This window comes from Bison bison, unplaced genomic scaffold, assembly GCF_000754665.1.
Source record: "Bison bison bison isolate TAMUID 2011002044 unplaced genomic scaffold, Bison_UMD1.0 scf7180017864296, whole genome shotgun sequence".
NCBI classification, from domain to species: Eukaryota; Metazoa; Chordata; class Mammalia; order Artiodactyla; family Bovidae; genus Bison; species Bison bison.
In genome coordinates, this window is record NW_011494868.1 from 2612638 (window position 1) to 2629078 (window position 16441).

Sequence of the window (16441 nt, forward strand, 5' to 3'; positions counted from 1 at the left end):
CTGTACAGTGTCACAAACCTCAGTCCATAGTTTATCAGGCACTCTGTCTATCAGATCTAGTCCCTTAAATCTATTTCTCACTTCCACTGTATAATCATAAGGGATTTGATTTAGGTCATACCTGAATGGTCTAGTGGTTTTCCCTACTTTCTTCAATTTCAGTCTGAATTTGGCAATAAGGAGTTCATGATCTGAGCCACAGTCAGCTCCCAGTCTTGTTTTTGCTGACTCTATAGAGCTTCTCCATCTTTGGCTGCAAAGAATATAATCAATCTGATTTTGGTGTCGACTATCTGGTGATGTCCATGTATAGAGTCTTCTCTTGTGTTGTTGGAAGAGGGTGTTTGCTATGACCAGTGCATTCTCTTGACAGAACTCTATTAGTCTTTGCCCTGTTTCATTACGTATTCCAACGCCAAATTTGCCTGTTACTCCAGGTGTTTCTTGACTTCCTACTTTTGCATTCCAGTCCCCTATAATGAAAAGGACATCTTTTGGGGGTGTTAATTCTAGAAGGTCTTGTAGGTCCTCATAGAACTGTTCAACTTCAGCTTATTCAGTGTTATTGGTCAGGATATAGACTTAGATTACCGTGATATTGAATGATTTGCCTTGGAAATGAACAGAGATCATTCTGTCATTTTTGAGATTGCATCCAAGTACTGCATTGTGGACTCTTTTGTTGACTATGATGGCTACTCCATTTCTTCTAAGGGATTCCTGCCCACAGTCATACATATAATGGTCATCTGAGTTAAATTCACCTGTTCCAGTCTATCTTAGTTCACTGATGAACATTCTGACTGAATGTGGTCCACTGGAGAAGGGAACGGCAAACCACTTCAGTATTCTTGCTTTGAGAACCCCATGAACAGTATGAAAAGGCCAAATGATAGGATAGTGAAAGATGAACTCCCTGGGTCGGTAGGTGCCCAATATGCTACTGGACATCAGTGGAGAAATAACTCCAGAAAGAATGAAGGGATGGAGCCAAAGCAAAAACAACACTGGGACTGGTGATAGAAGCAAGGTCTGATGCTGTAAAGAGCAATATTGCATAAAAACCTGAAATGTTAGGTCCATTAATCAAGACAAATTGGAAGTGGTCAAACAGGAGATGACAAGAGTGCACATCGACATTCTAGGAATCAGTGAACTAAGATGGACTGGGATAAGACTTAGTGACAAAAAACAACAAAAAGTGACCATAGGTGCTTGGGTTTGTCTCTGGATTTTTTCCAGAGAAGACATACAGATGGCCAAGAGGCACATGAAAGATGTTCAGCATCACTAATTATTAGAGAAATGCCAATCAAAACTACAACGAGGTAGCATCTCACAATGGTTATAACATAACTAACACAATATTCTAAATCACAGTTACCCCCAATAAAAATTTAAAAACAAACAAAAACCCAGGACTAGTTGTGGGAAGAATGTGGATAAATTCAAACTTTTATACTGTGGTGCTTTTGTAAACTGATCTGGCCACTTTGAATAGCAATTTAACATTATGTATTTGATTTTATTTGAAAATGGAAAGTTCATACATCCGCATATTTTATGTCTAAGTTTATGCCCAAAAAAAGTACTCACGTAAAAATAAAAGCAAAATACATGTTAAAAAAGGCAAGTAAAATACACGTAAAAAAAGCAAGTAATGGAGGTTATTATAGGATGATTGTAATAGCAGATTGTATAGGATGATTATGGAAAACATCTGTCTCCATGAACAGAGGAATAGATAAATACACTATAATGAAATATAAGAATTGATGCTTTTGAACTGTGTTGCTGGAGAAGAGTCTTGAGAGTCCCTTGGATAGCAAGGAGATCAAATCAGTCAATCCTAAAGGAAATCAACCCTGAATATACATTAGAAGGACTGAAGCTAAAGCTGAAGCTCCAACACTTTGGCCACCTGATGTAAAGAGCCAACTCATTGGAAAAGACCCTGATGCTGGGAAAAGTTGAAGGCAGCAGGAGAAGGGGATGACAGAGGATGAGATGCTTGGATGGCATCACCGACTTAATGGACATGAGTTTGAGCAAGCTCCGGAAGTTGTTGATGAACAGGGAAGCCTGGTGTGTTGCAGTTCATGGGGTTGTAAAGAGTCAGACACGACTGAATGACAGAGCAACAACAACAAATAATGAAATACACTGTGGGTGATTTATACAATATTATTCACAGGTAAAAAGAATAAATGAAAAGTCACCTTAAAGATTGTTCTCTCTCTCTCTCGTGTATGTGTGTACACACAGACATACACAATACTTACGTCAATCTAGGTGAGTGGAGTCCAAATATCCTGCATTCCTCTTGTTGCTATAACAAGTTATCACACACTTATTAGCTCAAAATAACAAAAAATTACTATTTTATAGTTGTAGAGGTCAGAAGTCTAAACATGGTCTCAATGGGCTAAAATCAAGGTGTTGGCAAACTTCCTTTCTTCTGGAAGATCTAGAATAGAATCTATTCTCTGGCCTTTTGCATTTCTAGGCTGCCCACATTCCTCGGCTTGTGGTCCCTTCTTGTTTTTACAAAGCCAATACCGGCTGGTCAAGTCTTTCTCACATGGCATCACTCTGACTCTGACTCCTCTGTTTGTCTTTAAAAGATCCATGATTACCCAGATAATTCAAAATAATCCCCGTACTTTAAGGTTATTTGATTACTAACTTTAGTTCCATCTGCAATGTTAGTTCTACTTTCCATGTATTAATAATATAACATATTCACAGTTCTGGGGGAATAGGATGTAGATATCTTTAAGAACTCATATTTGCACCTACCAAATGCCTCTGACAATGAATGCTTTATTGCACTATGATTCATCATCATGAGACAAGATATGTTCAGTACATCAGTAGGTAATTGTGAAATGCTCATTTATTTAGATATTACACAAGTAACTCTGGAAATCAGACAATAGAGTCAATAGCAATCTCATTGTCACTATCCATTACCTACTTGAAATTCAGGGTTTTGAATCCAAGGTTTATAGCACTTAACTAGGCTCAGCGAAGACCCAAGATAACCTTTTCAGGGACTTGCAACTGAATTGTAGATGTGGTCAACTAAAGCCAAAATAACATCCACAGACATGAGCAAATTGCATTGATCCGTGCAGATGAAACTGAAAATAGCACAAAACACCTTTCTTTCCTGACTTTTCAGGCAATTGAAATGCAATTGCTAAAATCAAGTAGGCAAAAAAATCAATGCTTGCTGTTGATTTTTCAGGCTCCTAATACTCTGGGAAGATTTGGAGAGTTGTTGTTCTATCAAACCACTCATAAATTAATGACTGGACACTCATTTCCATTTAGAATGTCTGTTTAAATACTAATTTGACCTCTGAGTGTTTTGGGGGTTGGTTGAGTAATGTACGTAAAATTGTCATTAAAATTGCATATGAAGCCAAGTTAAAATGAAGCTCTTATATCTTGTTGGCTGATTTCTTCCCTGAAATCATGAGAGGAAAGAAAGGAACGGCAGTCAATCATCAATAAGAAGAGACAGAAAAAGGAAATTTTAATGTTTGTTATAAAAATATCTGAGCCTTTCAATTCAGCTGAGACAATTACTCCCCTCCTGCTAAAAACCCTTTATGATATTTTTAATATCAAAGAAAATAACCCTCTTAAAAAAATGAGGCTTCTGACTGCCTTTCTGTTTTTGCACTGGGAATTAAGGGTGTGGAATGTGTAATACAAATGTCTTCAGAGTTTCACAAGAAACACTCAGTGGAGATCCTTTTAAATTTATTTGGTGGTTTACCTCCCACCCTGAGGGGCTGAAACTCTCAAGCCCAGGAAGCAGTTACTGATTTACTGGTTGATCCACAGCCTTTCGTTTCAGTGACAGCTCATTTGACCCATTTCATTTCTCAAATTGTTTTTTAATTTCCTGAGGACAGAGGCATTGTTGTAGTGTGTTGAGAGCATCATATGTTTCAAAATGCTGAACCCTCTCATTTTATTCAGTAATTCATCTCTGTTGGAAAGGCAGATCTCCGTTAGAGGGGCATGAGTGGAGGTTTGTAGGGTCAAAAGTCCCAAGTTGAGCCCCTGTCTGTTGTTTACCAGTCATGTGACCCTGGAGACTTCAATCCCCATCTCTGAGCCTCAGCTACTAGTACCTATTTAAATAAGAGATTAAACTCTATTTTCAAAGATCCTGTCTGTTACAAACTGCTATATCATTTTTAAGTTATCACTGTGGGTGGTTAACACTAGTAAAAATATGCATTATCATTTTTTATACAATGAAAAGGTGGCTTTGCTAATTAGAGGAACATTAGTTCATTCATTCATGAAAATTTTGAACAAAACAACATGTTTGGTCCTTAACAGCAAATACTCAAGAGGGTTTTATAATGACACATGGCTTGTCTTTTAACCTGCTTATTGTATAGTACTCTATTCTCAAGAGAAGATCCACTTATACTAAGATTCTGGGAGGAAGCCTACCCAGATACATGTTATAAAATGCAAAACCTGAGACCATTGATTTTTCTTTTCCAAAACTTTTTTCAGGCTGTCACACTTCATAAATTTTTCTCCTCTTCCTAGTTATCTTTTCAAACCTTATTCATCCTTGTAGGCCTAGATGGAGTCCAATCTAATCAATAAGACCCTGGATGAATAGCAATGTTTCCTGCATTACTATAGAATTTGATCATAGCAATGCCAATCAAAGCACAGCTGGTTATCACTTGTATGGGTACAAATTAGAAGGTGCAGGGGATACATAAAAGAATAAAACATATACACTGCTTTCAAAGAATCTATAATATAATTAACTTAAGACATAGGCACATATGACAAGTGAATATATGAGACCTAAAAATTACTGAATCATTTTATGGTTACTTATTGTTAAGTATAAAATTAATAATAAATGGTTCAGAAAATTTAAAGTATTTTTTATTCTTGAACTAGTTTACTTTTACAAATAAAATAGCTTTACCAATAGATATCAAGTAAAGTTCGAGAGGTTGCAATGAAAAGGAAATCCTAAGTTTTCTCTCTAGGTAGTTTGCCAAGCACATCCTTATAAACTGAGCATTCTAAAGAAAATGATTTTAAAACCACAAGGCAACAGGGGTTTGACACTTTAGGAATAAAAAAGGAATGCAACTTATATGGTAAGTTTGCATTACAGGAGAGGAAGCTCCCAAGCTCATGGAACTCAGACCTTTTATACAGGACAATATCATGCCTGCCTTTTGTCCCAAAGGAAGTTAACATGTTTATTATATTACACAGTAAACAAACTTTCATTGTCTCTGAAAGGAGATCCTATCTCTACTGTTCATTGTTGACTTCATAAATATTCTTGGAAAGATAGTCTGGAATAAAGATAGTCTGCTCTAAAGATGTGTGGAAAAATAAGAGATCTATGGAAAATTGTTTCCTGATGTAAGGTTGTGACTCTCTCCCCCCTAATTATTTATTTTATCATATATGATTAAGGTTATCCTTTACCTGGGCTTTCCAGGTGGCTCTGTGGTAAAGAATCTGCATGCCAATGCAGGAGATGTTGGTTCAATCCCTGGGTGAGACAGACACCCTGAAGAAGGAAGTGGCACCCCCCTGCAGTATTCTTGCCCGGGAAATCCCACAGGCTTTCTATAGCTCACAGAGGAAACTGGTGGGCTACATCCCATGGGGTCATGAAAGAGTTGAACACAACCCAGTGATCAAAAAACATCCTTTACCTATCAGAGGTAGGAGTTGTTAAAAAACACTTGAGGAGAAGTTATTTTTTAAAACCATAAAGAGTAACATCACTGGTCTGAGTCAGTTTGGGCAGTTATATCCCAATAACATAGACTGGGTGACTTCATAACACACATTTATTTCTCATAGTTCTGGAAACTGAGGAGTCCAAAATCAAGACCCTAGTAGATCCAGTGTCTGGTAAAGATGCTTTTCCTGGTTGCAGACACGATTGCTCTACCATCACATGGCAAAGAGCAGAGACAGGAAGCAAGAAAGCTTGCTGGTGCTTGCTCTCTCTCACTCATGAGCCAGCACACCCGCTCTCACCCACTCTCTCTCACACTCTGCCTGTCTCTCTCTCACTCACTCTCTCACTCTCTCTCTCTCCTACTATCTCTCTCACTGTCTCACTCTCTCTCTCTAATACTCTTTCTCTCTCTCTCTCTCTCACTATCTCTCTCACCCACATTCTTTCTCTCACTCTCTCTCTCTCACCCACTCTCTCTCACACTCTGCCTCACTGTCTCTCTCTCACTCGGTCGCTCTCTCACTCTCTCTCTCTCCTACTCTCTCTCTCTCATACTCTCTCTCTCTCTCACACACATTCTTTATCTCACTCTCTCTCTCACATACACTCTCTCTCACTCTATCACTCTGTCTCACACACACTCTCTCTGTTTCTCTCTCTCTCTCACTCGGTCTCTCACTCTCTCTCTCACACACTCTCTTTCTCTCTCTCACACACACTCTATCATTCTCTCTCACACACTTTCTGTTTCTCTCTCACTCTCTCTATCACTCTCCTCACACTCTCTCACTCTCTCACAAACACTCTCTATTACTCTCTCTCTGTTTCTCTCTCTCTCTCACTCTCTCACTCGGTCTCTCACTCTCTCTCTCTCTCTCTCTCTCTCACTCACTCTCTATCACTCCGTCTCACACACACTCTCTCTACTTCTCTCTCTCTCTCACACTCAGTCTCACTCGGTCTCTCACTCACTCTCTCTCTCTCACACACACACAACTCTCTCTCTCACTCACTCTCTTTCACTCTCTCTCTCTCTTCTTAAAAGGAAGGGCATTAATCCCATCATGAGGGCTCCAGTCTCATGAGTCAATTACCTAATTATTTCACAAAGGCTTCACCTACCAATATTATCCTATTGGGGTTTAGGGTCTCAGCATATGAATTTTAGGGGGACACACACATACGGTCCATAATATCTCTGAAATTTGACAATTGGTTGAAAAGGAGACTAGGGAAAAAGTAATATTTCATCTGAAAGGTTGTTGTTGAATCACATGAAGACACTGGAATTCTTGGCCCCCAGAAGAGGAGAATTCAATCCGGGGCCAGAGACGAGGCTTGATCACGCAGAGCTTTTGTGTAATAAAGATTTATTAAAGTATAAAGGAGATAGAGAAAACTTCTGACATAGGCATCAGAAGGGGGCAGAAAGAGTACCCGCTTGCTGGTGTTAACAATGAAGTTATATAATCCAAAGACTGTCTGGAGGTTGTAAAGACCTCATCAGACCTACTCCCATAATTTACATTTTAAGATAACACTGTCCTCAGGCAGGATACATCCTTGTAAAGACCAGGTCTACTCCCATAGTTTACATTTTAAGATAACAGAAGGTTTAATCCAAAGACTGTCCTTAGGCAGGATATTATTGTTATATAATCCTAAGGAATGTGGAAAAAGAAAAAAAGTTTGTCCTTTCTTCCTCCTTGAGAATTCCAGACCCCTCTCTCCTTGGGGATCCCTAGACTCCCTATCAACCTGCCTAGGAACTGACTCTCTCACATCCACGTGAGAAAAGTGAAAGAAAGTGAAAGTGAAGTCGCTTAGTCGTGTCCAACCCTCAGCGACCCCATGGACTGCAGCCTACCAGGCTCCTCCATACATGGGATTTTCCAGGCAAGAGTACCGGAGTGGGGTGCCATTGCCTTCTCCTGGCTGAGTGCATAGAAGGTAATAAATACCCTTGCTTGTACAATGACTTAATTTGAATCTGGTGGGGGCACAGCGTTGCTGGGAACAATGGATAGTGCTTTTAATGTCTGGGTGCAGGAGCACAGAGTAGAAGACATGAATTTGCACACACTTCTTCATCACTTATTTCATTCCTCAAGAAAAGTAATCATCTCTTTAACCGCTCCGTCCTTTTGGGCAATTTTCTTCATATGCAAGTTACATTACCTTTATAAAGATCAATATCTAAACTGTTTTGGCACATAACGCTTAAAATAAGGGGATTAAGCTTTAAGTGTGTGGCAGCGCTCTCTGTTTTTCAGGAACTTGGAAGCTTTACTTTATTATTTTTTTTTTTACTTTATTTTTATAACTTGTATTTTTATATCAAGGGTAGCTAAACTGTGCAGCTGCTTTATAACTGCACACAATAATTGTTAGAAATTGAATTCCAATACTGATGTTTCCCATTCTTAATGTTAGTCATGTTTTCTTTTAATTAATTAGATAAATAATGTTTGTAACAGGAAAAAGCCTAAAGCAAAATCTGATTTCAGGTACCAATCAAAGGGAGAAACAAAACATTCAGTGCTCATTGTGTGAACAATCTTTCTTTTTAAGGTCAAGGCAGCAGATGAAACTACAGTGTGTTTCGTTGTTGCTTTGCTTACTAGAGTCAGCTTTTTCACTTCCAAGCAAACGACAGCATCTCTTATTTAACATAAAAGTTAACCTTTGCCAAATGATAGTAGAAATAACAATATAATCTTAGTTAATTTAACTAATTCTGCTTCTTTATGATCTCCTTTGATTCCTTTAAGGGTTTTGAACTTCAGGAAAAAAGGAATATCCTGGACTGACATTGCATAGCAAAGACTGAATAACTCCAGCAGAATAAGTTCTGTGTATTTCATGGTGACTTATTACTTTATCTGTTATGATACCCAGTACTTTAAGAATATAATCAACTCTTCAACATTGAACTGATGCTGTGGCAAGTGTGATTTGTTTTTGTTTTTCTCTGACATTCCCCCTTCTGGAATTAGCTATTCATATTCTAGTTCTCATTCAGCTTTATCTCATTAAATTATTTAGCAATTCACTGCTTTTAAGGTTTCACCTCCTCCTTACATAACAAGCCATTGTGATTTCTCTAAGCCCCATTTTTACTAAAACACAGTGTGCCCTTTCCAGGAAATGCAGCAGAGTGAAGACTGAATTATTACAACTCAGACATTTATTTAAAACTCCATCTCCTTGGCAAAGTATCATTCTTTACCAATAAAGACAATGAAAATAAATTCTAAAATCCCAGTCTTGGAAAGCCATTCTGCTAGAAATGGATAAGCCTTTCCCATGTCATCAGGATACTGTGCAAATATATGTGTATGTGTGTGTGTAATTTCTATAACTTGGCACATAAGAAACAATAAAACTTTGTGCAAATGAATTTATTCATAATGAGATCTTATATAATGTGCTTTCTGTAGTGCTGTTTTTTTCTCCATATCAATGTCACTGTTAATTCTTGAAGCTCTGCTCTATTCTGAATGTTATTATGTTCTAAATATCACTGTTTGCTCCATTTTTCCCTGGTAAGAAAGGCAAGAAGTTTGAGAAAGAGCGTTCTCTTCCTTCTCTTGCTCTCAGCACATGAAATGCTTGCCATTGTCAACTCAGTGCGGTGGCACAGCCACTGTCATATTCACAGGCATTGCGGTGCGCGATTTACGAGGTTTACATAAAGGTTATATGGAATAAATCACTGGCCTTTATCTTTGCCTGGTATCCTCTTTGCATTATTTATGAGCAAAGAACAATGCATCACGCTGGACTCCATGTTAGGCTGCTATAATTCACCTGGTAAAACATCCTTTTCCTGGAGATCCTGACATTAGAGTGAAGAGGCAACTCCCTCTTTTTGAGAAGAGCCATGCAGCATGTTTCAGATAATACATCAGAAAGACACTGACGGTACTTATTAATAATCATCAATCTTAAGAAGCAGTACAACCCACCGAGAAATAAATGCTCTCAAGCCCGCATTCTACAAGGATTGGCACATATCCTGTCCATCCTCTAGACACCATTCAGTCACTCACTCAATAGCCTCTTGTCGAATGCTTACTACATTCCAGGCCGCACTGTTTTAAATGTTTGGAACTCTTCAGTGAGCAGAGAAACAAAAAGTATGGTTTGGGCTTCGGTTCCTCCACAAAACGTCCCAAGGTAAGGTATGAAGTTTAATTTTACAAATTTTATTGTCCCTATAATAACTGGCATAAGGAACTGGAGGAGAAACACAGATCAGGAGGAAAGTTAATTTTAAATTGCATCACTGAACTGATATCCCCCCATCATTGAACTGTACCCAGTGAACAACTGGAACACAATTCCCCCAGGCATCTTCTGAGGAGCCATGTGTGGGCAGCTCAGAACTGTTCACCTGAGACAGAGAAGAGCAGTTCTCATCCCTAATCTCTGAGGGTTATGTGTACCATGGAAATTTAATTCTCTTCTGCAGGTGTCACATGGCTGAGCAGATTCCCATAGGAAGCCCATTTGGAAGTAGTAGAGAAAATCCAGAGCCAAAAGCAAGAGATTGAGAGTGTTGGTAAAGCAAAGTGCCGTCATGTTATACCTGCAAGCATCCGTGTGCTATCGTACTGGCTGGAGCGAAAACATGAGTCAGAAAGAGGTGGGACGCAAGCGGTGGCTGATGCAATCCATGCCCTTGAGGAGCCTGTATTCAAGTCAGTTGCATTTTATCCAATCCAGGTGCTTTATCTGGGGCTTTCTAAAGCAAATAGTGGGAATTAAAAAAACATGGCTGCACTCATACAATAGATCTAGACCAATATATATTAAGTCTTGTTAATTTAACTTAAATTCTGTTCATTTAAGAATTGCCATGTGGGAAAAACTACAAATATAAAAAGGTTTATGCTATTTATTACAAAGTTTTATCATAGACAAAGATTGAAGATTTTAGAATAGATATATGTCTAAGAAAACCAGCTGTGGTGTGTTCATGTCTGAATAGCTCTTGTTTTATTTTATAGGTTCTACAGGATCTGAGAACAGGCTTACTTAAAAACAATCTCAACTGAGATCCTCGATCATAGGTACTAATTGCTACCAAATTCTTAAATATAAGCCTTCAAGTAAGAGATACAGTAAAAAGTGAATTTTAACCCTTTCCTGAACATTTACATCCACTTTTAGAGTCTGAAAAAGCAAGAGATAAACTTAAGGAAAGTATTTTTTGGTGAGAGTTGTCAGAATGTTAGGACTCTTTCCCTGCTGTGGGAGGGAAATCAGAAAGGACTTTCATTTTTTAAAACCATGGAAAGAGGCTGCATTGGTATGCCTTAGAGAACTTCAACTGTTCTCTGTGGATCTTGGAGAATGTTTCTAACATTCCTGAGAAACCTAAGGAGAGAGAGACCATGGTTTCCTACCTTCTCTGATAATGAAGATAAAGACAGTGGGGGAAAAAGTTGGAGATTTGGGTAGAGGCTTTAGTCCCAGAATTTTCAGGGTATAGTCAGAGACCTGGTAAAGGTTGTATTTTAATTCTACCCAGGAGGGTTGCCTGAATTGGGAAGGTGTCCTCAATCAAAATGTCTTGAGTCTTAGAAGTAAAATTTTAGACCAAAAAAAAAAAAAAATGCATTTACCACACCAAGGAAAATACATTTAAAACATCCCCATCAATGGGAACAGAAAGAAGGGACTTTAGAAACTCTACAAAATCACTTTGAGGAAGAACAAGCGTTTTAAATATTTACCAAATGTATAGATTCTCCATGTTGAAGAATCTAAAAGACCTAAAGTCTAAAAAGGATTCAGTATGCAGCCACTGTAATCATTTACAAATGGAACCAAGATGGGTTATCTTCCATAGTTTGATCTTGTGGTACTAGCAGGATGAATCGTGGACCCTACAGACAAGGAAGAGAAGAAAGAGAAAGAAAGAAAGAAAGATGTAAAAGAAAAACTAAAAGTTGGAAGCGTATTCATGGATTGACAGTACCTGGAATGGAAGGCAAGCACTAATCAGAAAACTCCTCTTCTGGTCCTGACATTAATATCATGAACTTTTCATAATAAATGTCTCATAATAAACTATACTTGCAAACCTTCCAGATATCACAGAACATGACATCAAGATCACACAAAATGAAAAGCAAAGATGGGAAGGTGAAGATAAACAAGTATAATGATGCATAAAGCTAGAGGAGGCTAACAGGCTACCTGACTATATCATCCTAGGACCAGCCACCAAAGGGAGACCTCAGATTATGGACCTAGGTACATGTTCTCTAGTAAACAGTCAACTTACCTTTGTACTCAAGGATGAGTAAAGTGATCAAATATAAGTCCTTAAACACTATTTTATATCAATCTTTCTGCAGAGTTTCTAAATTCTTAATGGATGAAATGTAGTAAGATTGAACTATCTTCCTAAACATGAAAATTGTGAGGAAGCAGCAATTTCAACTGACTTCAATTGTTTCAAATGAGTTTATATCACCTCCCTTATTTGCTATCTGATCATAACTCTTTAATACCATGAAAAACTGGTGACCCAAGTGGATGACACACCATATTATCAATAAATTAAACCAAAGCAACCCGCTGAAAAACGAGAACTTAGGAAATCAACAATTTGCTTTTTCTTTGTGACATCAAGTGACTAATTTGAATGTTTTTCTCTTAAATAGCAGAGTAGAAACTGTGGGCACGAGAGTGCTATACTGAGAACATACAAGGCCAACAAGAGTCAATGCAACCTGTTGTACAAAGATAATCAAATGACCAGATAGTCTGTCTTTGGAGAGAGAATTATCTTCTGTTTTATCCTTGAAAATTTACTCAGACTTTACAGATGTATCAGATGCTCCCAAGTGCCAGATTAATCATGCCAAGAGATTTCACTAAAATAAACAATCTCTGTAAAGAAAACATTAGCAAAGTTTAGGAAGGAGAGAATTTCCTTCCATTTGCTCTGAGAAGTCTCTGTTCTAGTGTCCAGACTATGATGGACGATGACCAGCCCCTTAAGTGAGCAGAGCCCAACCAACTTTGTGATTTGTCTTTCTTTTTCTAGAAAGGACTTAGCAAAGAGAAACTGATGGAAGTTGTGCTTTTACCTGGATTTAGAGTAGGAACTAGACTGGATTTTTCTTTTAGGATCAAAAAAGAAAAAAATTCCAGAAACCACAGATTAGGACTTTGTTTATATTTGTTTATTTGAATTCTAACTTACTACTATACTCAGTAAATAGCTTTCCTTTAAATTTATGGAGTCCCATTGCAGTTTAACATTCTAGGTAAATATAATATATAACAGAGTCAATTGATTACTGCAGTTTCATTTTACCTTAATATACCAAATCTCTGGTGTGAAATATCAACAATTTTTTTTTTTCCTAAACACCCTCCCACATAAATGAATTCCTCCAGGTATTATCCTAGGGAGTGGTGGTCGCTGCTGCTGCTGCTAAATATCAACAATTTATGATCAGCATAGACTAAACTGAGGTCATTGTAACTATTACCAACCCCTAAATTTAATTTACCAAATGAGAAAGAGATCATTAAAGTCTGTGTCTTAATTTTAATATCTTATTATGTGATGTTTATAGTGTTTTATCATTTTGCTTTCTTCTCAGTTAATGTTTTCCCTAATATGATTAACTCATTTTATAGACTTTTAGAACTAAAAGCTATGTGGCCAACATCATGAGCCATTGTTCACAGCATCTGGGCTTCTGGCCCTTGTTTTCTATTATATTTCAGTAAAGATGAAGTTAGTCGTGAAAAGCTACAATTTTTTAAGGCACAGACAATTGGGCTCTCGTCCTCCTACCATCCTTTCAAAAATATAAGATTACAGTTTCAGAAGTCACATCCTTTAAAAAAGCAATTCCTGATAGAAAGGGAGAAGAAAAAATCATTTGCAGTATCTTTCCAAGGCTCTAAACAGGGATGGGGGGAGCATCCTAATGATGGTAAGTCACAATCAAAGAGCAGTAAACAAGAACCATATCTAATGTGTATTTTTTATCTCCAGCACTGACATAATGATTGAAACAGGCCAGACCACAAAGGTTGGCAAAAATGATAACTTCGATTCAAAGAGGTTATTTTCACTTCAGTTTACTGTAAATCAGAAGGCAAGCAGTGTGAGAAGCACAACAATATAAAGACACAGATAAGTAGAGAGAGCTCATTCGGTCTTCCCAAAATCTTCAACTGCTTAGAACGTCAGTGTCCAATGTAGTCTTGATAGAGAAAAAAAAAAAAATCCCTGTTCAAAGCCATGGGCTTTCTGCCTTTTACGTGGTGGAGATGAGCAACGGGCAGCTCCAGCTTCTCATTCAATGGTCTCTCCAGCAGGAAATTCTTGCTGTGACCCAAGTACGTACCCCAAAACCTGCAGCAGGCCTAGTCTCGGTGCACACCAGCTCCTTCATATGCGTTTCCAATTCAGTTTATAACTCACCATTCTCAACACAGTGTTTTTATGTCTCCACCTTTGCTCACACTGCTCTAATGCTGTTATATAACTCCTGCTCATTTTAATTTACATTTCTCATCACTCAACACACAGTTTATCCACCCCTATTTCTAATCGCAACAATTGTTCCTTCCTCTCTCTTGCAACTTCAAATGAAGCTTGCATTTCCTTGGCATCAATTTAATCCACCTTATAAAACATAAATTAACATTAAAATGCATTCCAGCATACACTGCTGCTGCTGAGTCATTTCAGTCGCATCCGATTCTGTGCGACCCCATAGACGGCAGCCTACCAAGCTCCTCCATCCATGGGATTTTCCAGGCAAGAGTACTGGAGTGGGGTGCCATTGCCTTCTCCATCAGTATACACTAGATAAAGGCAAATACGGTTTGATTCTAATTATACGAGGTACCTAGAATAGTCAAATTCATAGAGCCAGAGAATACATCGGAGATTCCGATGGTCTGGGGTGAAGGGGGAGGGGAAATGGGGAGTTGATATTTAACGGGGACAGAGTTTCAGTTTGTTCTGTGCTCAGTCGCTCAGGCGTGTCTGACTCTTTGTGACCCCATGGACTGCAGCACACCAGGTTCCTCTGTGCATGGGGATTCTCCAGGCAAGAATGCTGGAGTGGGTTGCCATGCCCTCCTCCAGGGTATCTTCCCAACCCAGGGATCGAACCCAGGTCTCCTGCATTGCAGGCAAATTCTTTACTGTTTGAGCCACCATGGAAGCCTCAGAGTTTCAGTTTAGGAAGGAGAAAAATTCAGGAGATGGATTATGGTGAGAGTTTCACAACAATGTAAATGTACTTAGTGCCACTGAACTGCACGGTTTAATATGGTTAAAATATAATATTTTATATTATGGGACTTTTACCCCAATAAAAACATTTAAAAATAAAAATGAATAAATAAAGCATTTGTATGATTATATCCTTCTTTCTATGTACACAATAGAAGATCCCTAACAGTGCTAACCCCTGCAAACAAGACTGTGCCTACATAAAAGAGATGTTCTTAAATACAAAGAAATTAATGAGTTCATTCACCCTTTACCATCAGAAAGGTTTGGAATAGGGTCTGATGGAAGCAGCAGGAGCAATAAAAGAACTTAATAGCATCTTAACCTTTCTTCATGGTGAATCTAGGTTCCAATCCTGGGAACCAGGCCTCAGACACTATTATTAAAGCTCCATGCTTCTGTGAGCACTTGTTCCTCCACATTTTTGTCAATGACACACTGAAAATGTAAGTATGGATAGTAACGCTTCACAAAGACCTCCAACTGATGTGCATGTGTTCCTTTTCCTCCACTTTTTTAAAAAAAAATTTATTTAAATATAGTTGATTTACAATATTGCTAGTTTCCAAAGTATAGGAAAGTGGTTCAGTTATATACATTTATATTTACATTCTTTTCCATTACTGGTTATGACAAGATAAGGAGTACAGCTCCCTGTGCTTATACAGTAGGTCCTGGTTGGTTATCTGTCTTTTTTTATGTTGTAGTGCATATGTTTTAATTCTAAACTAAGTTGTCGCTCCCCCTTTCCCTTTTGGTAACCATAAGTTTGTTTCTAAGTCTGTGAGTCTATCTGATTTGTAGATAAGTTCATCTACATCAATTTTTTTAGATTTCACATATAAGCAATATCATATGGTATTTGTCTTTGTCTGACTTATTTCACTAAGTGCGATAATCTCCAAGTCCATCCATGTTTCTGCAAATGGCATTATTTCATTCTTTATTTTGATAAATTTCCAACATATAGAAAAGTTACAAGAAAACCAAAATGACTGTGCTATATTTTCAGAGACCAGATTTACCAAATATTAGCATTGTGCTATACTTTTCCTGGCAGAAAGTGAAGAGAAACTCAAAAGCCTCTTGATGAAAGTGAAAGTAGAGAGTGAAAAAGTTGGCTTAAATTCAACATTCAGAAAACGAAGATCATGGCATCTGGTCCCATCACTTCATGGGAAATAGATGTGGAAACAGTGGAAACAGTGTCAGACTTTATTTTTGGGGGCTCCAAAATCACTGCAGATGGTGACTGCAGCCATGAAATTAAAAGACGCTTACTCCTTGGAAGGAAAGTTATGACCAACCTAGATAGCATATTCAAAAACAGAGACATTACTTTGCCAACAAAGGTTCATCTATCAAGGCTATGGTTTTTCCAGTGGTCATGTATGGAT